Genomic DNA, 26,782 nt, shown 5'->3' with positions numbered 1-26,782 from the left:
ATATGACGTCATCAGACATTTCTGTTCGAGACGGGTTCAAAGGGTTAAAATACTGGGAAAAACTTCACAAAAATACAAAATTGAAGATATTGCTCTGAAAATTTAAAACAAGTGAACTAGCAGCTGATAGAGCCCCTGTGTGTTATGTAAAGAACAACTTTTTGTGAAACGTGTTGATAAAGTGGGCTATCTTTGATAGCCCACTGCAGGATGGCCTGACCAAAATGGCAAAAATAACTGCAAAAATATGCAATTGATGATATTAAATTAAGATCATCCATAAGAACATGTGTACTAAATATCAAAGCTATCACAAGAGCAGTTTTTGAGAAACAAATTTTTTGACCCAAAATGGCAAAAATTGCCCCAAAGATACAAAATTACCACTTTCGTCCTCATTTTAATATGTTATATTAAGATAAATCCTAAACATTACCTGTATACCAAATATCAAAGTTATCATACCAGCAGCTTTTGAGAAAAAAATCTTTGACTGAAATTTGGGAAAAATGTCCAAAACTTAAAAATATGAAAATTTCTCTGCAATTTGTACATACTTGACTGATACAAACTTTCAAAGCAATCAGACAAGTGGTTTCAGAAAAGAATATTTTTTGACTAAAAACTGAAAAAAATTACCCCAAAAAATACAAACACGAAAAATTTCACCCCGATTTCTGGACACCTAAGTACCGGTATACCGAAAGAAACCTGTATACCAAGTTTCAACTTAATCTGACCTATGGTTACAGGATTTTTCCTTTTTTCCCCTCATTTGCATATTTTTGACACTGACATGTTCATTTGAACAAATTCACATCTCCACCCTTGGGTGCACCTGTACACTAAATACTAAGACTGCAGGTGCTGCACTTTAGGAGTATTTTATCTGGACGGAATAACAGACATACATACATACATACATACATACATACATACATACACACAGACATGCAAATGAGATGCTAATGAACTGATTCATCTTATAAGATAACCTCTCTTTGGTATATATACATATACCAAATGTCAGGTAACTAGCAATATCTGCGCATCCATATAGATTATTGTTAATTGATATAAATATACATAATAGGATGGTTACAAGTGCATATGTCACAAGAAATTTGATTTTCGAATTTCACTGAAAATATTGATCCATTAACTATGAGAGACGTCTATGACAAAAACTGTGAATAATTTTTTTCCACTAAAATACTTGCTATACTTATGCATATATAAATGTTGGATAATTTACATACATGCACTAATTAGAATAAGACCGTGTCTACAACTGCATCCATGTAAAAGAAATTTGATTTCGGAATTCCACCAAACAATTGTATACGGCTAGTTTTTTTTTCCAATCGGGTTTGAACCCACAACATACGGCATCAGTCGCCTAGCAGAGGCCACAGAGAGAACCACTCGGCTAAATCTCCACTCCCAAAAAAGAGTGGTTCAATAGCCGGCTAAGTTGTTACATTTTTCTGACTGAGACCGCTCCACACGTTGTAGAGTTTGTGAAACACTCACGCACGCATGCTCACTATCACACATTGCACATACAAACTTTATCGAAGTGAAGAAACGAATTCATCGCTTTACAGTTTATGAGAAAACTAATAATTGTCTTTTACAGTAATAAACTCACGAACTTTGTGCTTTGATGAGTGTTCAACAATTGATACAAATCTACTTGATTCAAAAAGACTGATTGAAAATTCTGATTTCGACAATAAATATGATATTGTATTTTCACCGAAAATTATTATTTCACTTCTCACAGTAGTCTTCAGGCAAACTATTTAACATTTTCCTGAAAAAAATTACTATAATATCTCTAATACGTCAGTATGTGTGTGTGTGTGTGTGTGTACACACACACACACACACACACACACACACACACACATGCCCCTTGAAGAGTAACTGTCAAGTCAAAGATTAAGTTTACAAGGCCACCGTATCAATGGGGACAAAGTATATGTAGACCAATTTAACAACCAGTTTTAAATTTTAGTGATTAACAGTACAAATTTGGTGGTCAAAACTTGAAACTTTTTGGTAATTTAATCACCATTATGTAATACACTGACAGACTAGGCATAAAATGTGCAAAATAAACTATACGTGACAAATAAACTGATGAGAATGAAACTAAAACAGCTTCAGTAACTTTCAAATGCTGGACGATTTCAATTATTTCCCAGTTTTGTAAAAAGTTGTTATATATAACATTAAATGTGAATACCTGTTGGGATATCATAAAAATGTAAAAAATGAAAGCAGAAAACAACAGGTCATTGATCACCACCAATACATGCAAATTCAAACCTTGTAAAATAATAGAAAATTTATATAGTGTCAGAGCAATAGGTAGTTATGTGTTGTTTATTCGTTTGTGTGGAGTGGCCTGATACTATCCTAACATCTTATTAATCCTGTGAGTTGCACTTAATTAAGAGACCTGATAGGGGGTCTGTATATTCCCGGTAGGGTGCATCTTGCCATATGGAATTGATGCGAATCCAAATTGCTTATCGGTATTAAAGTCTTCTCCATGAAATATTTGCTAAAGTTGGTTTAAAAGATAGCTTCAGATTTGTTTCCTTGATCAATTTCACTACAAATTGATACCAAATGTGACTACATTACTTAAACAATTTTCAAAAATATTGTACAAGGTGTGAACAAAGTATATGGCTTAGGTCTTCCCTACGAATTGTATACCTAACTGCAAAGCTAGCAGACAAGCAGTATTTGAGATAACTTTTGTACCAAAATTGGCAAAGATTGCCCCTATACAAAATAGTGACAATGTCACTGTTTGCTCCCATATAGTTATCAAAACAAGCCAACAATTGTATGAAACATGGACATACATACAGACTGACATACACAGACTGGCACAGAGTGATGACATTGACCCTCAAGTGTGCCTTGGCCCATGAAGAGTGGTAAAGATATAACAAACAGCTGAATGTAATGATAAAATAGTTAAATATATATGCCTACAGGCACTCAGGGTGAATATGTTACAGCAATTTGATTATAGTTCCTTTTCCTTTTCTACTTCTGTGATAATTTTAAGACTATACAATCTGCAAGGCAGTTTATTTATTGAAAAATATTTTATCTTTTACAAGCACACAGCAAACTGTTCTTGATTTTTCATTAACAATATTTGACATAGACTGAAATATATATCACATGCAACCAATGTTTACATTTTGCCAATACACCAGCTACACAGAGAGATTTCAACATACAATAATTAGCTCAGAAACCCTACAGGGAAAAGTAAACATTGTTTTCTTCCAGAACAACTACTGCATCCACATCTGGAACAGCTCAGAAACTTAACCAATTTCACAAGGATGTCACACAAGAGATAAAGTTAAGAAATTTAATTATGGTGAACTTGACTATTCCATTCAAATCCTTACCTAATTTGACATCTTAAACTAATATACATTGCATGGTTAATTGCATGCAAAAATACATCAGGGCTGGACCATTTGATATTGGGGGGGGGGTGCCTGGAAGATGCGACCATTGTACATTTTTTCCCCCAATCTCCCACCATTTCTTTTGGTCAACTTATTCTGGCTGATTTTTTTATTGACATTTGTTTGGAATTTTTTTTTCAAAATCTGCCAGGACCCCCCACAGGATATCAAATGGTCCACCCCTTTGAATTGACCATCTTTCCATGAGATATACAATGACCAGATGGCAGGAAGTGTGTCAACTATTCATAACCTTGATACTCTTAAACATTGAGAAAATTTTGGAATATATTTGTTGGAAACCAAACCTGCCAAAAGCAGCTAAGCTGTTTTCTAATCTTTTACCCCATTTCAATACCAAATACAGTTTATCTTATCAAATGCTTACTAAATCACCACATTATATACTCTTAGTTCAAGTAGGTATACAATTACCCCCAAAAATCCTAAAAATACAAAATGAAAGATATGCCTGTAAAATTGACATTTTCACAAAGGATTGATGCTACCTACCTATGCACAAAATATCAACACATTTTGCCCAATGGTTCCCGAGTTGCAGCATCATTCATGGATTTTCACTTTTTTGTATCTCATTTGCATATTTTTCACACAAACATCTTGATTTGATCAATTTCACATCTCAAACCTAGAATGCCCCTCAATATGAAATTTGAAGATTGTGGCCGGTATCGGTGTTGCTGTTTTTGTGTTTTTGATCTTAACGGACATGCATCCATACATACTGGTACATAAATACCTACACACAGACGCCATTTTGCCACCTTATAAGAATACCTCCCATTTGCATACATACATATGCATATTAGGAGCTGAAATCTTTACCAAAACACAAAATTTTAGATATTTCTCTGAAAATTTAAAAGAGGCATCCTAGCAATTGATAGAGCTTGGTTAATGTTAGGTAGAGAATAACTTTTTGTGATGCATGTGTTGATGGAGGAATCTTTGCAAGTCCACTTAAGGTCGGCCTGACAAAAATGGCAAAAATACCTATGGTAATTAAAGATTTTATCATAATTTGAGCATATCATCTGCCAGAACATGTCTATTAAACATCAAAGCTTTCAGACAAGTGGTTTTTGAGAAACAAATATTTGACCAGAAAATTGCCCCAAAATTCAAAATTCCAGATTTCAGCATAATTTCAATATATCTTATTAACATAAACCCTAGGAACCTGTATACCAAATATCAAAGCTAGCAGATCAGTAGTTTTAGGAGAAATATTTTTTTTGACTTAAAGGTAAACAAATTGCCAGTTTCAACCTAACTTCAATACATTATATTGAGATAAATCTTAGTTACATGTATACCAAGTATCAAAGCTATCAGATCAGTAGTTTTTGGATAAAATATTTTTGACCAAAAATTTGGAAAATTGCCTCGAAATTACAAATATGATATTATCAATATGATTAGTACAAACTTGACTGAGGTCATCCTGAGGAACATGAATATTAACTTTCAGAGCGATCAGAGGAACGATTTAAAAGAACAAGATTTTCTGACAAAAAAGGGAAAAAAATACCCTAAAAATACAAACATGCAAATTTCACCCCAATTTGTGCACACATAATTTAGAATACCGAAAGGAATCTGCATACTAAGTTTCAACACAATCTGACCAATGCTTACTGAGATTTAGCCTTTTGCAGGATTTTTCCTTTTTTTCCCCTCATTTGCATATTTTTGGCACTGACATGTTCACTTGAACAAATTCACATCTCCACCTCTAGGTGCACCTGTACACCAAATACTAAGACGGCAGCCATTGAGGTTTATAGTTTTTGATCTGGACGGACATACATACATACATACATACATACACACACAGTCAGCATTTTGCCACCTTATATGAATACCGCCCATTTGCATATATACATATACATATATGGGAGCTCTAGCAGTTATGAAGATTTTTCATTAAAAACTGCTTTTAGGGACTGGTCAGTTTCTTCAGCCTAGGGGGGGGCCAGTGGATTCATGGGGGGGTCACCCTGTTTTTGACATTGGTGATAGGGGGGGTCACCATGTTTTTGAAATGCCCAATAGGGGGGGGGGTCATTGTGTTTATGAATTTTGACACAGGCTCATCATTGCCTAAAATGCTAGTGTCAGCCACAAATTTCATCATTCAGTTGTATTTTTCAGCGCGCCCTTCGGGCGCGTAACTTTAATAATCAGTCATATTTTTCAGCACCCCCAACTTTAACATATCAAGCATACATACATCAGAGATATCTGTATGTTCAATATTTTTCAGCGTGCTCTTCAAGCTCATTACTTTAATATATCAGACATTTTTCAGCATGCCCTTCAGGTGCATGACTTTAATATACAAGGCATATATATCAGAGATATCAGGATGTTTCATATTTTTCTCCGCGCCCTTCGGGCGCCATACTTTAATAAATCAGAGATATCTTGATGTTTGCTAAGTGAAAGTGTACCATTATGAAATCTGCATTTCATATGAAAAGGATGACAAATTCGATCCTGATACTTTTCTGTTCTCTCCACGAGAATTCAGTGTTAGAAAGCAACATGCACAAATATTTATATATTTGATACAGTGACTTATTTTAGAGATAGAAAAATGACAAGATATCTTTCCTTCTCATTGATGCAATTATTTTCCTTTGTTTCACAGGTTTTCTGTAGAAAGATGCTTTTTTATGAACAAAATAACAGTTAAAAAAGGCAGTTTTTGTCATTATTAGCTGTGCTTTTATGGTTTCAATGTCACAAGAAAAGGTCCTCTCAGACACTGTTCACATCAGATTTGGCTAAAAAAGCTCTCTATGGTTCCTCAGGAGATTTAATTGGATGGTTGGCAAGTCTTAACACCCATCAAAGTTTTTGATTCACTGCTTTTTCCTCTTTGATATTAATGATTGAGATCCATTTCTGTACAACAGTTCAGGACATCTGGTTAAGCAGAGAAAGTGTGAAATACATTCACAGCTCATTCAAAATACAGCTCATTCAAAATGTACTGTATTCAAACTTAAGATTCACACTTTGAAATTCCTATCTTACAACTGACATGTCAACAATTTCATTAAAATATAGAATGACTATTTAAAATATAAATATATGTAAAATGTAAAATATAATATATATATATATATATATATATATATATATATATATATATATATATATATATATATATCTCCACCTTTTGTTTTACCTATGTCGCGCGGGTCAGCCACTTTTTGACGCCGGCAAAAAATAATCCCCCCCCCCAGGCCGAAGAAACTGACCAGTCCCTTAAGAGCTAATTTGCATCTTTTCAAAGATATCAAAAACCGAAAAGATAGTTTGTCATAATCATATGTTGCATCTACACAACAAATACTAAGTCTGTAAATTCTGCGGCTCTCAAACAGACATACATGTACAGACTCAAAGACATAGACATGGGTTATTGATAATATTTCTGCTGCGTTTGAAGCTTGCATATGGACTTTAGAATATCCAGTGATTTTTTGAAAATACCTTATACTCCAGCTCAGCGTTTATAATTGAGCATACAGTAATTTATGTGGTCAAGTTTAACATTATAATAACAATAGGCAGAGGTCATGGCCTGCCCGCCAGGGTTGCTACTTTTGTCTGGCCAAGATACCCAGTGCAGCCTCTAAGTTTGTAGGGAAACGGGATTGTTAATTTTGACACACACTGTAATGCATTTAAAATTTAGTAAGTACCCATTTTGATAGCGCTTATATTCAACTATATCCCTGCCAATCAGTTCTGCATTTTCGGGTTTTGCAGTAAATTACTCAGCTCGAACCTGGCTGTTGGATTTATGTCACAGCAAGTATTCAGTTTGACATGATTTACAAAATAACTAAAGGAAGATTTTGGAATTAATCACAGAGCGGCATCTAGACTCTCCACAGTCGCTGTGCCTTGTTTTGTGCGCGCCCACTATGGGCCTGCATTTTGAAGACTACGCTGTGCAGCTAAGAGCATGCACTGCCAGACACAGCGACTGTCCGTTTTTGCAAGGGTATGAATCTTCATAAGGTAGTGACCTCAAAAGAAACACCTACCTAACTGGGCGGACAGAATATATAAAATAGCGTCAATGACACCGTAGCTCCCATCCTGGACTATTTAGTTGTTCTCTGGTCAGATATTTGAACATGTGTGAAAGGGATAAAGTGCATGAAGTGAAAATACTTAAATGTAATGTACTGGAGACAGTGAAATATGTTTAATGTATTTATTCAGAATATAAAATGGAAAAAATTCAGAATTAGAAATATCGAATACTGTGATACAACCATTAACTCAACAAGTCATTGACAATGACATAGTCCCCACTTGTAATAGGAGTATTAGTCTTGATGGGCAGGGAAATGTGGTCATTAAGAAGTATCACTGGAGTGTATATGTTGAGATCTATGAGCACATAGGTCTATGTCGTTGTTCCCAATTTGAAACATGAGGCATGTCTAAGTTATGGTTCTAAATCGGGAAAAAAGATCAGACCTCTAGCAGTATTGGCCATCCAAGAAATACATATGCGCATAATAAATGAGGTACAAGATGTGACATCTTAAGGTCTAATATCCTATCAAAATTGGAGGGTACAGATCTTGTGGTTACTGAGATATGCATTTATATGTATAATCAAGGTCAAAGGTCATCGAGGTCACATGACATTTTGAAAAAAAAATTACATTGCTAATTAATCCCTATATGCCAAAAAATCAGACCTCTAGCTCTATTCGCTTGCCCAGAATTAGATGTGTGCAATGAGGTAAAGCATGTGTTGTCATAAGGTCTCCAATCCTACAAAATACAAAGGACATAGCACTTGTGGTTACTTATTTATTGACATAAACATATATTTTAGGTAAAAGGTCTTCGAGGTCACGTGACATTTGGTCAAAAAATTTCTCTCCTATAGTTATCCCTATATACCAAAAATAGCGTCGATGATATGACACTGTGCTCCTCAGTGCATTTAGCGGTAGGGATGCAAGGACCCCGGGGTTTGGGGAATGTTGCTGAGAAAGATGCAAAGAAAGGGTTGAAATGTGAAACTGTAATAAAACCTATTGTTTTTTTAGCAGTGAGTGTCCAGCTTAGTAAACATGCCATCTTGTACATTAAGGCAAAAAACATAATTTTCACATGTCCACCAAACTTGGAATTTGCATAGATCAACATAGATCATCCAAATTGATTTATCTGCAAGATTTTGTATGTTCCTTGCTACAAAATTCTGACCCAATTGAATTATAACAGGAAAATAAGCACGCATGATTGGACAGTGTGGACTGTGTATTGCATGCACTACATCTGCCGTGATGGTGGATTGCCAGACGACCACACTGCATCAAAGAACTGTAGTTTAAAACGAAAATATAATTCTAAACAAACTTACTTCGTGTCATTGATAGCCTTGATTTTCTTTGGATATTGAATGGACACATTTATTAAAGACGTCACTTTAGCTTGTCATTGATGGTGAAATGATTTTTTGCAGAAACTTGATCGGTCCAGCCAAGTACACATGCTTACTCATAACAGCTAGCTGGACTGCGATGATCACAACATTGTTTTGTGATATTCCGATACAAAATTAAAATAATTTTATTAATATGTCGCATTGACTATAAAGTTACAAATGTTTCCTTGGGTGTTGAAACATGTTAGCATAGTGTGTTACAAATCAACACACCAAACAGCAATGTTCATGTAAGAACAACCTGCTTGATTTCCATGGACTTTCTGGTCCGCCCATCACACTGGTATGTCCGTTTCCCCTCTAGCTACCAAAAATTCGTCTCAAAAGTTTTGAGTAAATTTCAAAATTGACTGTTTTAATTAAATTGTCAGTTATCAACAAATTCCTTTTGTATGCCAATATAGCTCATCTCAGAACCAGACATACTTATATACACACAAGATTTGGCAACACCCTGACAATTAAATAATATTCAACAGCACTGATTTACATTTACAAATTATTCTATGTGAAGCAATTCTTCAATGCAGATACTATGATAGAAGAGTTCAGCACTGCCAAGATATGAGCATAGCACACTGAATTTTGAACCATAGTTACGAAAATGACTGAACTGTGTCACAATAAGTTTCTTTTATTAAATCAATCATTTCATTTTTTCTAAGGTTGTAGACACTATTAAACCAGGAAAAAATACTTATAAGTGGAAAGGATCAAAAGAAATCAACTTATTTATTTCTTTACATGTTACAAAACCAGAAAGTAACACATAATTCTAATTTAAGTGATTTAAGGCTAGTTTTACAAGCTTACTTGTCAATGTTTGATGATGAAAAGAAACAAAAAATACCGTCAATGACGCTGTACCTTCTCTAATGTGTGGCCAGGTCAGGTAATTGGTTGTTGGCATGGAGTTGTTGGTAAATACAGTAGTTGATGATGTAGGGGCATGAGGTGGGATATGGACCCAAAGAACCCAAAAGATGATTAAATACATCAATCAAAAAAATTCTAAGCTACAGTATAAACTGCCTAAAGATAGTTCAATGTGGAAAAAAGTTAAACAATTCAGAAATAAGAATTAACAGTCCAAAATAGTAATGACGCACTTCCTTACTGACCTGAGTGCATGTGAAATACACAACCTGGCATCTGTAAATTAAATGTATACCAAGTGATCATTTCCAGTCACTTTTAACTGTTTTTAATGGATTTTCCAAAGAGTCCTGTGGAAATGATGAAAAACGCTTATCTGGTCTTGTGTTTGTATAACCTCATGGCTGATAATTGTCATAGTATTGAAAAAAAATTGAAAGTGAAGAAATTACTGTTTTAATAGGCATATTTTCCTTGAAATACATGACCGTGTAAAGAATATATGCTAAAAGTGATTAAGAGTAAATTTCTTTTCAAAAAATAATTTAATTTGTGACCAAAGGATTTTTATTCTTTGAGTTTACAAATTCAAACATTGCAATTTGTTCAATCATCTTGTGCAGTGCAAAATTTATAAAATGACTGAAAAACACAAAAAAATTGGCAGAATTACAGTCTTTGTGATGTAAAATTATGGGTTGACATCACGATAACTGTTAATCTGTTTGAAGTACTAATATACTATAATTTAAAAAAGAAAAATTCATGCAGAAACGGTAAAATATATTGTCAGCAATGTAGTGTTAATTTTGACTTTACATCAAAATATGCCTTTGCTGGATACCAATATATAGGGCGAAATATCAGCCATGTTCAGCAAAATCCACACAACAGCATTGATCCTTTTCTAATTTGATTTGATTTGCTTATGTTATCCTTGTATGACAGTCAGTACAATATGGAACTTGAACACAACACAGTGAATAAGTATGCTGTAAATGAAATGGTGTGGCTGCATCCACATGCAGCAATAGGAGTGCCTTTGTCTCTCACCCCTCATTTCCAACCTGTCCCATCCCTGAAAAATAGTTTGGTCTTATATTTATAATGTTAATAATTTCTGTATTTGTTAAAATGTGTGTATCTCAAAACTTTTGATCATAAACATTTTCATTGTTTTTATAGCTGACCAATCAGTTAACCTGTTTATTTTGAATATTTGCACATTTTTCCTCAGTATTTGACATTTTCTGAATACCTTCTTATTCAGTTTGTCATTTTCTAAAAGTTTAAATGCTCCATTGTGTGGTCAAGCTTTCCACAAGCATCAAATGTGGTACTTCATATACGAGGGTCTGCCTCTAGAGGGCGGGCATCATGAACACTCCTGTGTTTGTTGGTTAATTCCTCCACGTAAACTTCTGATTGTACTGTAAACATTGAACATGGCCGACGTCCGATATTTCCTGTCTAAAACTTTCACTCATTTTCGTTCATATGACTCTGAAACTCCAGGAAACGATTGGGAAGAAAGGGTTATCTTGAAATATTGAGGTACTCGCCGATATTTTGCAAAATTAAATGAGAAAAAATGCAAGGAAAATGCCGACAGGCTTACACAATGACAGTTTTCAGACTCGGAGGCATTTGATCATCTGCAGATTATGCAACAGGCCCAGATCACGTGAGGCCATGAGGGGATATCCACGCAACTCAGTACCAAACACTAGCGCTCACAGAGTGAGCAAACACAAAGTGAGTACCCCTAACGTCAGCTCAGTAGTCTGTAATAGATTGTGTCAACTAAGAAACCTTGGAGAAAGGCTTAACACTGTGGCTATGCCGCTAAGTCCCTTTTGATTTTTGTCATAGCTCAAAATCGTTCTCCCACACCTCAACCTGAGCCATGAACACCCCCACCAGTTTATGATATGACCCATCACAATGGCATGACGTCAACGGATCTTGACAGACGGAAGTCTTGACAGACGGAAGTTCTTGACAGCAGCATATTGGTTTTCAACTCTAATACCTTCTCTGTCTATAAATAGACACGAGAAGGTAAAAACCACGAATAAACCTCAAAAGCAACAAAATTCCAATAACATTACACGATGGTTCAGAATGTTCATTTACAAAGTTCACTCAAAATGTACTTTGAAAACGATAGTATTTTGATAGCCCTGCGTACGATGCTGAGTGTGTTCCGCTACAGCTAAGCATCGTACGCAGGGCTAGTATTTTGACAGCTGTACCGCGGCTACTTACTAAAAGTCTGTTGAAAAAGAGTACTAAATATCGTTGTTTTGCAGGTCAACAAGTGATTGAATCAGAAACATGTGTCATGAAACAGTAAAACAACAACTGATAAATAAGTAACTTTTCTCAAGAGTAACTTGAAACGCCTCGCCTGAAAGAAAATTACATCCCATTTCACAGAAACTGACTGCGTATTCGAGCGCCACAGCAATGAACGGTCGGGGAATCCCCGCGAAAAATCACTCACATGTATGTACTCGTCCAAAACATTGATTGTTCACTTTTTAGCTGCATGATTCAGCCTGCCAAAATATTTTTATTTTGTAGATAAATAATTGAATTTCTTACTTTTTTATTTCGTTTGTTAATGAAAAGTCATTTTAATATTTTTAGATACTTTAAAAATTTCAAAACCCGCTAAAAAGCGACTATTTGGCAAAAATTCAAACGAAAAACCAAGCTCGAATCATGGGCTATTTCTTTATAAATACTCTCAGTCTCTTTAAGCTTACGCATATTACTCTCGCTGATGCACGATTTTTGCATCGAAATTTTTCACTCATTTTCGTTGGTATGACTTTGAAACTCCAGGAAGCGATTGAGAAGAAAGGGTTACCTTGAATTATTGAGGTTTTTGCTGATAATTTGCAAAATTAAATGAGAAAAAACACTACGCAAATTTCCACACGCCTTTCATGTTCCTGTTGTACAACATGTGATCATGGAGGTAGTAGGAGACTGAGGTTTCTTGCACGGTCGCGCCGATGAAATGGGAAGCTGAAATTTTTGCTTGTAATTTTACAAACGAAATCATAAATCCACTCAAAAACTTCGTATTTTTTTGACATATTTGAAACCCATGAGGAACGTAATTCATTCTCCCCTGCACAGTAAAAAAAGAGATCGAAACGACATGCATGTCAGGACCAAACGCACGCATGATGTCGGTCAACATCCATCAATCTCGTAATTTACACTGACAGAACAAAAACAATATGATCGAGCATGGACGTACGACGTTCTAACGTAAATGCATCATTGTCTATCGCATTTTCATGTAAGCCAATACACTCACACGTACGCTCTAAGTTCAATTATAATGTCAATTCAACACGATCTGGTATTTTCGCTGATAGTGAGTGTGCAACGTGAATGGTATGCCATGGAGGTATGCTATAGTCGTTAAATAACACTGATCACGTGGTGTGACAAAATAGTTTTTACGGAAGTTGTTGATGGAAATGACGTCAATTTTGCCTCTCCCAACTCTATAAGCTTCCTCAGTTACGTAACTTTGTCACTAAAAATCAGACATCCAGCTCTATTGGCTTGCTCAGAAATAGATATGTGCATAATTAATGAGGTACAGTATGTGGTGTCATAAGGCATCCAATCATACCAAATATGAAGGGTGTAGCACTTGTGGTTACTGAGTTATGGACAAATATGTATATTTGAGGTCAAAGGTCACCAAGGTCACGTAACATTTTGTCAAAAAAATTGTATTTCTAAGTTATCCCTATATACCAAAAATCAGACCCCTAGCTCTATTGCTAGCTCAAAATTAGATATGTGCATAATTAATGAGGTACAATATGTGGCATCATAAGGTGTCCCAATGCCATACATAAAGGGTGTAGCACTTGTGGTTACTGAGTTATGGACAAATATGTATATTTGAGGTCCAAGGTCACCGCAGTTATGTGACATTTTGTCAAAACAATTGTATTGCTAAGTTATCCCTATATACCAAAAATCAGACCTCTTGCTCTATTGGCTCGCTCAAAATTAGATATGTGCATAATTAAAGAGATACAATATGCGGCGTCATAAGGTGTCCCATCATACCATATATGAAAGGTGGTAGCACTTGTGGTTACTGAGTTATGGACAAATATGTAAATTTGAGGTCAAAGGTCAATGAGGTCACATGACATTTTGTCAAAATATCCGAGATATCTGCGTGAACGGATGGACTCACGGATGGACGAACAGACGGACATGACCCAATCTATAAGCCCACTCGACTTCATCCGTGGGGACTAAAAATTGTGTCACTGCATCCTTTTTGCAATATGAATACGATGAGAAACTAATTTTTTATTTTTTGTGACCTTATACATGGGAGTCAATGGAGATCTGCCTTATACATGGGAGTCTATGGACGTGTAAACTAAAAATATGCAAATTTCACCACGATTTGCCCAAATTTGGGAAAGGTCACGCCAATGCACTTCCATACCAAGTTTCAAATCAATCGGACTTGCGGTTTCAGGAAAGAAGATTTTTTGACCAAAAATGGGAGAAAATTACAAAAAAATTAATGAAAAATAGCAAGTCCAAGATACTGACCCAAGATGTGCACAATCATTTCAGAACAGCCCAAAGTACTTACTTGCTAATTTTTCATGTAATCTGCTCAGTGGTTATTGAGTTTTTCAATTTTGACTGTTTTTACATTTTTTCACTAAATTTGCATATTTTTGGCAATGACAACTTCATTAAAACAAAATCTCATGTACAGCCCATCATCCGTGTACAAACCAAATATCAAGATGAAATGTGGTGGTTTTGGAGTTTTTGATGTTGACGGACAGACATACATACATACAGACAGTTCCCTAGCCTATAAGAATAGCTTCCATTGCCATATATACATATGGGCATGGGAGCTAACTAGTAGTCTGGTTCCCTGCCCCCTTTCTACCGTTGGCTGCGCTACACTCACGAAAAGGGTCAGGTATGCGGCAGCCATTTTGCCCAGATTTTGGGCAAAATGGCGGATGTGCGTGGCGCGTGATGTCAGGCTGGAATGTTCGAAATGACTGCGCCCTTGACAGTAACTCAGCAACAAAGTAGGAGGGGCAGTTACATGAACATTACACAAGTCTTCAAAAATCAATGTTTGCCATTATGCAAAACGTCGTACAAGGTGATATATTTGTGAAAGAGCGTACATGTACGTCATCCGAATGACAGAATCGAATTATTTCTTTGTTTGTTTTTGAAATTTGAAATAACATATAACACTGCAGCGGACGCAGCAGACGCAGGTGCTCCCCATAGCAAATTGACATGTTCCATAGTGTCGTCCAATCAGTGCTGTGAATAGGATGGCGCATACCTGACCCTTTTCGTAGAAAGGGGGCAGGGAACCAGACTAGCTAACTAGTAGCCGGTAGACCTATATACGTGGTATGTTTTTATTTTTCATTTTTAATTTTATTTGGCTATGCTACTTTGTCATTTTTGTTTTGATTAATGGATGTGTGGAGTTCTATAAAGTACCCAGATCAGGCAGAAATCCGACCGGTCACTTGCAAGAACGTCCAGACCCTGGGATCCGCGTCGCGTCTCTGAAGGGCGCGCGTGTTCCAAAAGGGGAGAACGCAAATCCCAGGGTCTCTGCCAGACTAAGCAGCATCATATGCAATTTACATAGGTGATAATGTTAATTTATATTTGAGAGCATTTTATACATCACTTATTCAACAGAAAAGTACTCCAAATCGGTTGGTTTGCAGCGTATTCAAAAGTGAATGGATGTTGCCAAGTAGTTCCATGCAAATTAGAGGGTTTGGTTGGCTGACTGTATTGGGTGCCCTTCTAATTTATTATTGCAGTGCCTTTAATCTACCTACTTGATATGATAACCCAAGGGTAATGCAGTACATCCCCTTCACTTGAAGTAGTTTGGCCAAATAACAATTTTATATCATCAACATATAGACTTATTGCGTTATCTTAATTTTATTGGCCTTTGACCCAGCAATAATGAATCTTTCAACATTTCAGTACAATGGGAACAATGGTCACAATAGCTGGGGACAATGGAGACATTTCCTTATTTTAATAAGTCAGAGCTGGCGAACTTCCTTTTATATTTTGAAGCCTCAATAGCTGCAAACTTTAACACATTATTTTCATGAATTTATTTTCAAACCAAAGTTTGTCCAAGCAAATGTGCTACCTGAGGGACATGAATAGAAGTATAACTGCTGGGGACCTTGCTTACATGTTTTACCAGGCTGAATAATAAATACATACTGCACTCATAAAATAGCCCTCCCTGCGGAAAAGAACTAAAACAGTATTTCCTGCATTTACACATGATCATACCAGAAACAAGCATGTTGCTATTAACTTACATGCACAACACGTGATGGCCGACATTTTGTTGTAACAGTTATAATTTTTATTTCACTGTCATATGATTATTTTAAAATGGCCGAAAATCTAAGATGATGTCAAAATGTTAGAATTACCACTTTCAACATTTAAAACAGTGTTCTATACATTTTCAGTCTTTAATGGGTCTTTTAACTCACACAAAACTTTCAAAACTCAGGATATTTTGAGATCAGTTTATAAAACATTCACAGCTATTGGGGCTTTAATAGGTCACAGTTGGTAAATTGATCACATACATGTTGACTTTTTTCTTCTTGCCCGGCATCAATGTCACTTACCTTTGGGATCAGCAAATGTAAATAAACTTTCAAAACATGACGTCCGTGGACCCTTATGATGAGAACTGTATGTAAAAGGAAGAATATCAGAGACAACCCCCTTTTTGGCAAATATCATTTTATTAACCTGTATTTCTCCAACTCACACTAGCATACACAAATGTCAATAAACACAACCACAGATGTATTACGAAGTTTGAGTTTGCATCATTATAACCAGTTGTTGACAAGTCAAAGTTGTGTGATGAATCTTCCAATAACACAAGTTCCTCTTATCCTCAATCCAACATTTCCATGAAACCAAATATCCTGAAACAAAGGAATAAAATAAATATAGGGTGTTGGTCCTTCATCAGTTTTATAAATTTCTCATTTGGTTCAACAAATTAATCTTCTATACAATATTTGTTGCAATGTATCATTAAACCCCCCCCCCCCGAATACTTTTGCACTAGCCTATATGACTATGGTGTAAAGCACACAGTTCCTATTACTGCAACAGGGGGAAGAGATGTGAACACTACAAGCAACTGTAGTTAATGAATGTCTGCTTCCAGTCACAACAAGTCAGAACGCCTAGGATAACTGCAAATATTAAAGCCCCAGTATTTCAAACTTTAATGTTTTTGAATATTCGAAATTACATGTTATTCCCTTACATCCATAGAGAAATGTTTTTCAGTGAAGAAATAAGCCAATTTTTTGCTGCATATAGTTACATATGATCGCTAAATATTGCCCCATCAAGTTGGATTGCTGTGCAGGTTTGTTGCCAACTTGTAGGTGGTGCACGTGACCAAAAACGACAATACTGATGACATCATCGAGCTTGCAACATTCCAGGGGCCAATGCCATGCCAAGCTGCACTGCCCGGGCAATTGTCAAAAGTCGCTGGCTGAATGACCTGCAAATGATTTTATTTTGTTCTTCATTTTTTAAATACATACAGCTACTAAGTTTCAGAGGATACAGAACTTTGGCAGAGGCTAACATTCTATTCTGCTACACTGTGTGCATTATATACGGATTATACAATGTGCAGCTGGCAGTGGCTGATGTGCACCATGCAGTGGGTCACAGGAACTCCTTGTACCGATGTAAAATCAAGACGACACTATATACACATGGCTCACACCTTTGGGCAAATAACTATAAAAATTGAGTAACTTGAAGTAATAAAATTCGGCTGATTGTCACATTAGCAGCAAGGTGATTGTGAAATAGAAGCAACATATTTTGGCAATGCATGGCAGGCTACCTAGTGCAGTGAACACAATGGCCTTTGGCAGCAAGTAAGGAAACCGTCAGTATTTACAACCTGGGGTCATTCAAAAATTGAAAGCTACAAGGGGGTGCTCAAAATGTTTTGTTTTCTTTGTCTTACTTGTTTTGTCCTCACTGACATAATGATTATTTGATAATGTATATTTTATTCTTATACATGTTAAATAAAAAGCAAATAAATACTTTTACAGAACAATAGGCAAAAAACTGCAAGCAGCTGCAACTACCAGCAATACTGATTATGAAACAGAAGATAGTGATGATGGAAATTATATCATTGTTCATGTACTCAATGGTACCAGCTGTGTACGCCTGAGTAAAAATCACCAGGACCAGTATACGCACAGCTGATGTCTCAGCAAAAATTTAGAAAAAACAATGAAGCTACAGCTAAGAAATTTACAGACTATTGGCCTTTGATGCATCAATATTTGAGCTTTTATACCTGTATAATGGCATTCTGAATACAGCAGTAAATTTCCTCACAAACGTGAAAGGCCAACACCCAGGCATTCTGCAATGACACTGTCAACTTTACCTTGCTGCAGGCCCCATGCCAATCTCGGCCCAGCCCAACTACACTTGAACAGCTGTACAGGACTAGTAGTGTAAAATCCATAGGTCAGAACCATTGATCAATTTCAGAACAAGTTTGAGTAATGTTCAAAAGTTTTGTGTAGATCACTTCATTTAGGCATATTAGCTGAACAACTCTCTCATCAAGCTGCGCGTATAATTGTCTCGGGCACTGTCCATGCAAATTGGGGGATTTACTTAGCACACGAACCTAATTGCGTCCATGCTTAGCGGTACGCCATATCTCCCGCAGCCAAATCACAGTCCTGAGCACATTGTGCAGTTGGGAATTCCTCACTACTACCGGTATTGTAGCTCTTGTGAGGATTAGATAGCCGTTATGTTCAATATTATTTGGAAATACCTTTAAATTTACTAAGTAAAACTTTTGTACTGCATTTAAGATATAATTTGTTCCTTTCTGAGCATTTTCAATTACAGCATTGATATGCAAAGTTGATGGGCTGTGTTGCCTATCCTGCCTAGCCCGGCCATACACTAAACTTTGTTTGAGTAGACAGAGCAGAATCAGTCCCAACATTTATTTTCAACAAAATTTTCATAATAGTGCATAATACATGTAGAAGAAATGACTAATTCAATGATTATGATGGTGAAGTATTGAATTTTTATTTATATTGTTTTTCTCTCTCAATTCATTCAGCAAACTTGATCTCCGTACCATCAGTGATAACATGTAATACTGTGCATGAAGTTTACAATCGACTGCCTGTATCGTTAGTTTAGCTGTTCAGGACATTTGTTTTCACAGTTCATTATACAGTCAGAACAATCTGTAAACACTTATTTCTTTCCGATATTTCACCAAACTTTTGCACGTTTTTAGCAGAGTCTCCAATTGACAAGACCTTTTGGAATAACGTAAGTTTCTATGGACACCATGGTAAAAGTTGCGTAGATGTGGTTGAGCTTGCGCGGTGGTGTGATTATGTTTTGTTTTGTGTGTTAACAAAGCCTAATTTCTGGCCCGGACAAGAAGTCAGTTTTCGCTCCTTTTAATGTTAATCGTACACATTTTTAAGGCGGGTAGGGCATGCAAACCATGTGATTCAGTATGGTCTACTTCGCATACTGCAGATATCATTGCTAAAAGTTAGAAATACCAGGAGCTTTAAGAATAAATTACAAAATTTTCATTTTTGTGTGGTAGTCAGAGAGCAATGCTATAAGACAATGCTATTCCGACATTTATGATACACTGTAGTGGGCTACTAATCGGTTGAGCTTGTAACTTTTGCCAATTTGCTTAATTACACCCCACAGACAAAGTCAAGGGGGACCTACAGATGAGGCTACGTGCATCCGTGTGTCAATACATCCACACAGACATCTAAGACATGCCTCAACAGATTTTTCTTTTAAGTTTGGTACAAGGATAATAAACTATGACATCCATATGCACGTCCATTGTTTTTAGTGGCATGCATAAGTAGTGCTGATTTGCATAATTAGTGAATAATTTAAAAAAGAGCTCTATTTCTGGATAGACTGTGATAAATTTGATGAAACTTTTTACAGATGTAGGTCACACAGAGCTCTTATAGCACACAATAAAAACTGTCATTATTGTGTAAATTAGTTGCCAATTTGCATATTTAATGAATTTTTATAATTCTGGTAATATGTGAAGAAATACTGATTCAAATTTGATGATCTAAATGTCAAGGACATTTAGCAGTATCAATGGCTAATTATAGTAAGTCTCTTCTGTACTGAACCCAGGCATTTTAGGTTCAAATCTGTTCCTTCTGATTTTTTATGTCTATAAAGCAGCCACTGCATTAAAACATGACACAGCAAACCCTATCCTTATCTCATGATAACAACTTTCTGTGTGTATTTTAGCATTACTGGTGATACCTTGCTGAATAGACTTCCTAAGAGAAAAGGGAAAAGGGCAATGTCAATGATGCATGGTCATAGAGGCTGAATATCAACACCGTACGCGTGTACAGGAAACCTACCTTTGCAATATTTGATCCATTAAGAACAGTTTTACAGGGATTAAGTTGCAAACCAGACAAACTTGAGTTTTCAATATCAAACCTGGGTTTTAGTTTTAATTGAATGGATGCCTCATGCAAGAGCCATTTCTCAAACACGCTTGGAACAGTTTTAGCTGTTTAAATATCAAACCTGGGTTTTAGTTTTAACTCACGCTTGGAACAGTTTTAGCTGTTTAAATATCAAACCTGGGTTTTAGTTTTAACTGAATGGATGCCTCATGCAAGAGCCATTTCTCAAACACGCTTGGAACAGTTTTAGCTGATTAGTTGAATTTTAACATTTCAACAGCCAGTACAAGACAAATAGAATTCTGTTTTACATGGTAAAAGGACATACCATATGCCTTTCATACTGTCTACGGTACTTGTTGACAATCCAATCCGATATGGGTTCAGTCAAAGACAGGTCCTTGGTATCATCATTTCTTTTTTCATATGGATTTTAATTAAGTTACTTCTACTGACAAATTGTAAATTACAAGCTGGGACTGTGTCATTTTCAATGACTTGTTTATTTGCTTGTAAATCAAATCCAACAAGTTTGTTCCCATAAACTTGTGAAATGCGAACATTTTGAGCAAGTACTTATATCTTAATTTGAATTCTGTTTGAGTATTGAATTTTTTACTATTTTCAACACATTCATGATTTATTTTACCCATTCGCATATCAATCACTTCACAATTTGATTGAAATAAACTTAATTTTAGATTCAAACAGAAACATTTCAACTAAATTCTAACTTCAGAAGGCCAATGGTTTAAGCAATGTCAACTTTTGACAATTTTTTTACATTTATATTGTTTATTTGCATATCAATAGTTCTGGAAACAATGGTTTGAACAAAACTTTTTCTACACCTACCAGTAAATGTTGTTAGAAATATATTTCAATGGAATGTGCCGAGGGGACAGGTGTTTCAGACTCTCAATTTTTTTAGAATTCCCATGAATCTACCACTTGTTGTGGCCTATTCAAAAGCTTTTTGAGTGAGAAGACTTAGCTTTTCAAAAAATCAAAATTTTATATTACCCATAGAGTAAACACAGCGATGGTGGCCATTTTGAATTTCAAATCAGTAGATAGTTGGTTATTTTTTTCTCTAGTACCAAACTCTGCAAAGTGACCCCCTGAATTTCAATAGCACATTAACTACACACCTGTGGCTTCGTTTGAAAGGGCATATGGCAGCTGGAAGCTAAAAATAAGAAGTGTAGTTGAATTGTATTGTGCCTTTCTTTCTTTCTTTCTTTTTTCTTGCTTTAATTGAGATCATATTAGAACCTACCTTTATAAGTTACTTCAGCTGAGTGATATTTCAGATTCTTAGAAATCTTCTGCACAGGCAGAGCAAGTCAGTCGTTCACAGAAAGACAGGAAGGGACAGGCACTCACAGCAAATATGGATCATGTAAAAAATAGAAAGACAAAACTAAGTCACTCTTGTTTAAGTCCCACAGACAAACAAATGAAGCACAATTACTACACACCTGTGGCTTCTTTTGAAAGGGCATATGGCAACTGGAAGCTAAAAATAAGAAGTGTAGTTGAATTACGGTGTGCCTTTCTTTCTTTCTTTCTTTCTTAAATTGACAATTATATCAGAACCCACCTTTATGTTACTTCAACTTGAGTGATGTTTCAGATAATTCTTAGAGATCTTCTGCACAGCCAGGGCAAGTCAGGCATGCACAGCAAAACAGGAAGGGATAGGCACTCACAGCAAATATGGACGACATAAAAAAAAAACAGAAAGACAAAACTAAGTCACTCTTGTCATATACTTCCATATTACTACACACAGAAAAAGGATATTACACTATTGATGGTTTTCCCAGCTGGAAGCTAAAAATAAGAAGTGTAGTTGAATTGTATTGTGCCTTTCTTTCTTTCTTTCTTTTTTCTTGCTTTAATTGAGATCATATTAGAACCTACCTTTATAAGTTACTTCAGCTTGAGTGATATTTCAGATTCTTAGAAATCTTCTGCACAGGCAGGGCAAGTCAGTCGTGCATAGAAAGATGAGATGGGACAGGCGCTCACAGCAAATATGGATCATGTAAAAAATAGAAAGACAAAACTAAGTCACTCTTGTCCCACAGACAAACAAATGAAGCACAATTACTACAAATCCGTGGCTTCTTTTAAAAGGGCATACGGCAACCAGAAGCTGAAAAGAAGAAGTGTAGTTGAATTACGGTGTGCCTTTCTTTCTTTCTTTCTTTCTTAAATTGACAATTATATCAGAACCCACCTTTATGTTACTTCAACTTGAGTGATGTTTCAGATAATTCTTAGAGATCTTCTGCACAGCCAGGGCAAGTCAGGCATGCACAGCAAAACAGGAAGGGATAGGCACTCACAGCAAATATGGACGACATAAAAAAAAAACCCAGAAAGACAAAACTAAGTCACTCTTGTCATATACTTCCATATTACTACACACAGAAAAAGGATATTACACTATTGATGGTTTTCCCACATGCAATGAATGTTCAACCACAGTCGATGATCCCGCAAAATGCTAATTTTGGGTACTTGCATTGAAACACACAGGTCGGTCCCACTCCAATCATCACGGACTGGCAGTAGGTCATTATCGTAAGGAGTATCAAGTAAGCCACCTCATCAATCCCATCCTATTATTTCATGAATTCCTGAGTGTAATCAGACAGGTGTAATGACGTAGTCACTGCTGTTAACCCTTGTCCTACCAAGTTCATGAGTCAGACTATCGGGTAAAGTCGGTTGAAACAAGCATGTCAAAACATGATCCTTATGTTGCATCTTAACAGGGAAATGAACATTTAAGGGACCGTTCAGTTTTTACGGCCGGGGGAGGGGGAGGGCGGCAAAATCCAGGGGGGGTCATCATAATTTTGGAATCCGAGAAGGGGGGTCATCACTTTTTAACTGGTAGGAAAGGGGGGGGTCACCACATTTTCAAAAACATAATACCGACAATAAAGTTCACTTTTATGCCATGGCTATGATCGACCCTCTTTACGGGCGGGCCGCCTTCGGCGGCCCACTACAATAAATATACTTTATGTATTACCCATGACCCTCTTAACGGGCAGACGCCTTTGGCGGACCACTCCAATTAGGTTTACTTCATGCAATGGCCATGATCGACCCTCTTTACCGGCGGGCCGCCTGCGGCCGCCCACTACAATAAATTGACTTTATTGTAATACCCCATGACCATCTTAACGGCCGGACGCCTTCAGCGGCACTGTTCAGTAAAGTTTACTTCGTGCAATGGCCATGGTCGACCCTCTTTTTACCAGCGGGCCACCTTTGGTGGCCCACTAGAATAAAGTTGACTTTACGTAATGGCCCATGACCCTCTTAACCAGAGGGCTGCCTTTGGCGAACCACTCCAATAAAGTTTACTTTATACAATGTCCATGGACATAAGTTGTCTATGGAAATGAAGTTCAAAATTGCCTTACAGTCGTCCTAATTAACAGACGTTTGCATGCATGTGGCTGAGAAGTTTGTGCACTGGCATCTCTGCTACACGAATAAAGTGCGCCGCGTACCGGAGTTCGAATCCAAACCGTGTGGGTAAATTTGACATATGGGTTTGGTTATTTTTCAGCCGGGGGGGGGGGGGGGGGGGGGGGGGGGGGGGGGTCATCAAAATTTTTCGTTTGACAAAGGGCGGGAGTCATCATTTTTTCGCGAAAAATGCAGGGGGGGTCTATATTTTTTTGAACACAGGCGTTTGCATAGAAATAAGTGAAAAACAATATAATTTGACTATTTTCACAAGAAGAAAGTATCTTAATATCATCAGATTGATTGATTGATTTACGGACGGACAGACATACATAGATACAGACTGACAAAATTAAATATTCAAAAGAATACAATGTTATTGAAATTTTTTTTTTAAATTAATCCATCCATGGCACCTCAAAAATCAATCAAAGAAATAAGTGAAAAACAATATAATTTGACTATTTTCACAAGAAGAGTATCTTAACATCATCAGATTGATTGATTGATTTACGGACGGACAGACATACGTACATACAGACTGACAAAATTAAATATTCAAAAGAATACGATGTGATTGAAAATTTTTTTTTTTAAATTAATATCCATCCATGGCATCTCAAAAATCAAATATAGAAATAAGTGAAAAACAATATAATTTGACTTTTTTCACAAGAAGAAGTAAAATATCTTAACATCATCAGATTGATTGATTGACGGTCGGACAGACATACGTACATACAGACTGACAAAATTAAACATTCAAAAGAATACGATGTAATTGAAAATTTTTTTTCTAAATTAATCCATCGATGGCACCTCAAAAATCAAACATAGAAATAAGTGAAATAATTTGCCTTTTTTCACCTGAAGAAGAAAGCATCATAACATCATCAAATTGATTGACAGACGGACAGACACACATACATACAGACTGACAAAATCAAAAATCAAATATTCAAAAGAATACGATGTAATGGAAAGATAATATATATCTATATATATATATATATATATATATATATTATATATATATATATATATATATTATAATATATATATTTTTTTTTTTTTTTTTTTTTTTTTTTAAATTAATCCATCCATGGCACCTCAAAAACCAAACATAGAAATAAGTGAAAAACAATATAACTGATTTGATGTCACATTACTTACTTCAGTAAAAACTCCTGCAGGCATGCACACACACACATCACACCCTCTCCTCTCTTTCTTTTCCTTTTGGCAAAATAAAAACATTACTTTTACATGCACACATACAAGCATTCTTTCTCTCTCATGTGAGTAACTTTGGACACACACTCTCTCCCTCTCTGATATCAGTACCTTTCAGACACAGATTAACACTCTCAGTACTATTTTGCACTCATGACAGTCTCTCTCTCTTTCATATCAGTACCTTTTGTATACTCTCTCTCTCTCTCTCTCTCTCTCTCTCTCTCTCTCCTGTTAGATGTACCGGTACATCATACACATCATATCTCTCTCTCTCTCTCTCTCTCTCTCTCCTGTTAGATGTACATCATACACATTATCTTCTCTCTCTCTCTCTCTCTCTCTCTCTCCTGTTAGATGTACCGGTACATCATACACATTATCATCTCTCTCTCTCTCTCTCTCTCTCTCTCTCTCTCTCCTGTTAGATGTACATCATACCGGTACACATTATCATCTCTCTCTCTCTCTCTCCTTAAGACACTCCACAACACAAACTCCACAAACCAGTCACTACATACACTCACTCAGCAAACACTTCAAAAAACATTTTGACTATATCAACAGCTATAGGAATGGCGCAATGTCCAAATATTTTAGCTCTTTTAATCACTTCATACAATAATACACACATATAAAGAGTTTTTGAATGCAATATTGTTCACTGCTCTGAATAAAACCTAAGAGGCAAACTTATTCACAGGTTAACTTTGAGCTACGAACCAATTTCACAAAAAGAAGTAGCCTATAATGGACTATGAATAGCACAGGTAGTATATAGTCTTTTGAAAGTAGACAATTTTTACCGTCTCTGTACATTGTGATGGCATATACCGGTAGGTATAACTATAGTTTAATGTAATATGTGATTAAAGCCAATCTATTTAATTACCATCATGCTTGAGTAATCTTTTGATGGTGTAGACAACAAAAATATATATAAAATTCTTTTGATGCCAGACACATACTCATTATTTCTATAATAAATGCCATATTGAGATGTATTTGTTAACATTGCTACCTAGTATCTTTGTACAGGTAATAGAGGATTTTTTTTTGCCTGAGTTCACATTTCAGTTAACCCATATTGCGTCAATATACAAGACAGCAGGCATCTCTGACATTCCATAATTATTTATGAAATTTAACATCATAGCTCACTCTAGTAATTTGAACAGTTTTACAATATTTTTTTTTTGTCATATCTCTGATATAGCTTAGAGTAGAGGGGCCCCTCCTTCTCATGCAGAGGACATCCTTTGTCTGTAGGAACTGCAGCAATATACTTTTTTTGTTGCTGGAGCATCTCTGGCAGGTACATTGGTAGTAATCTTCATTATTTGGTAGTTTTTCAAAATAGTTCTCATGCTTGTTTCTCACACAGTTCTGCCTGATAGATTCCAATTGAAGGCAATATACAGACGTGAACCATCAAGTGTACATTGATAAACAAACATGCCATGCAGTTTCCATTTCAGCACATCCGTGGGCAAAGGTGTCTGCACAGAAGCTGTCTGCCATTTTATCAACAT

At 36.1% G+C, this 26,782-nt stretch overlaps 1 long non-coding RNA gene across 1 annotated transcript; it reads right to left on the bottom strand.

The window, feature by feature from the left end:
• Positions 1-13,923: 13,923 nt before the first annotated feature.
• Positions 13,924-23,374, bottom strand: LOC139132759 (uncharacterized). The gene is made up of 3 exons (XR_011552408.1): positions 22,768-23,374; positions 21,802-22,498; positions 13,924-16,934 (listed from the first exon to the last, which is right to left on the bottom strand). It is a non-coding gene; the product is annotated as an uncharacterized lncRNA (long non-coding RNA).
• Positions 23,375-26,782: the final 3,408 nt, after the last annotated feature.

Source organism: Ptychodera flava, chromosome 5 (assembly GCF_041260155.1).
Source record: "Ptychodera flava strain L36383 chromosome 5, AS_Pfla_20210202, whole genome shotgun sequence".
NCBI lineage: Eukaryota > Metazoa > Hemichordata > Enteropneusta > Ptychoderidae > Ptychodera > Ptychodera flava.
Note: the sequence above shows the minus strand (reverse complement) of the source record. Positions and strands in the feature narration are given on the sequence as shown.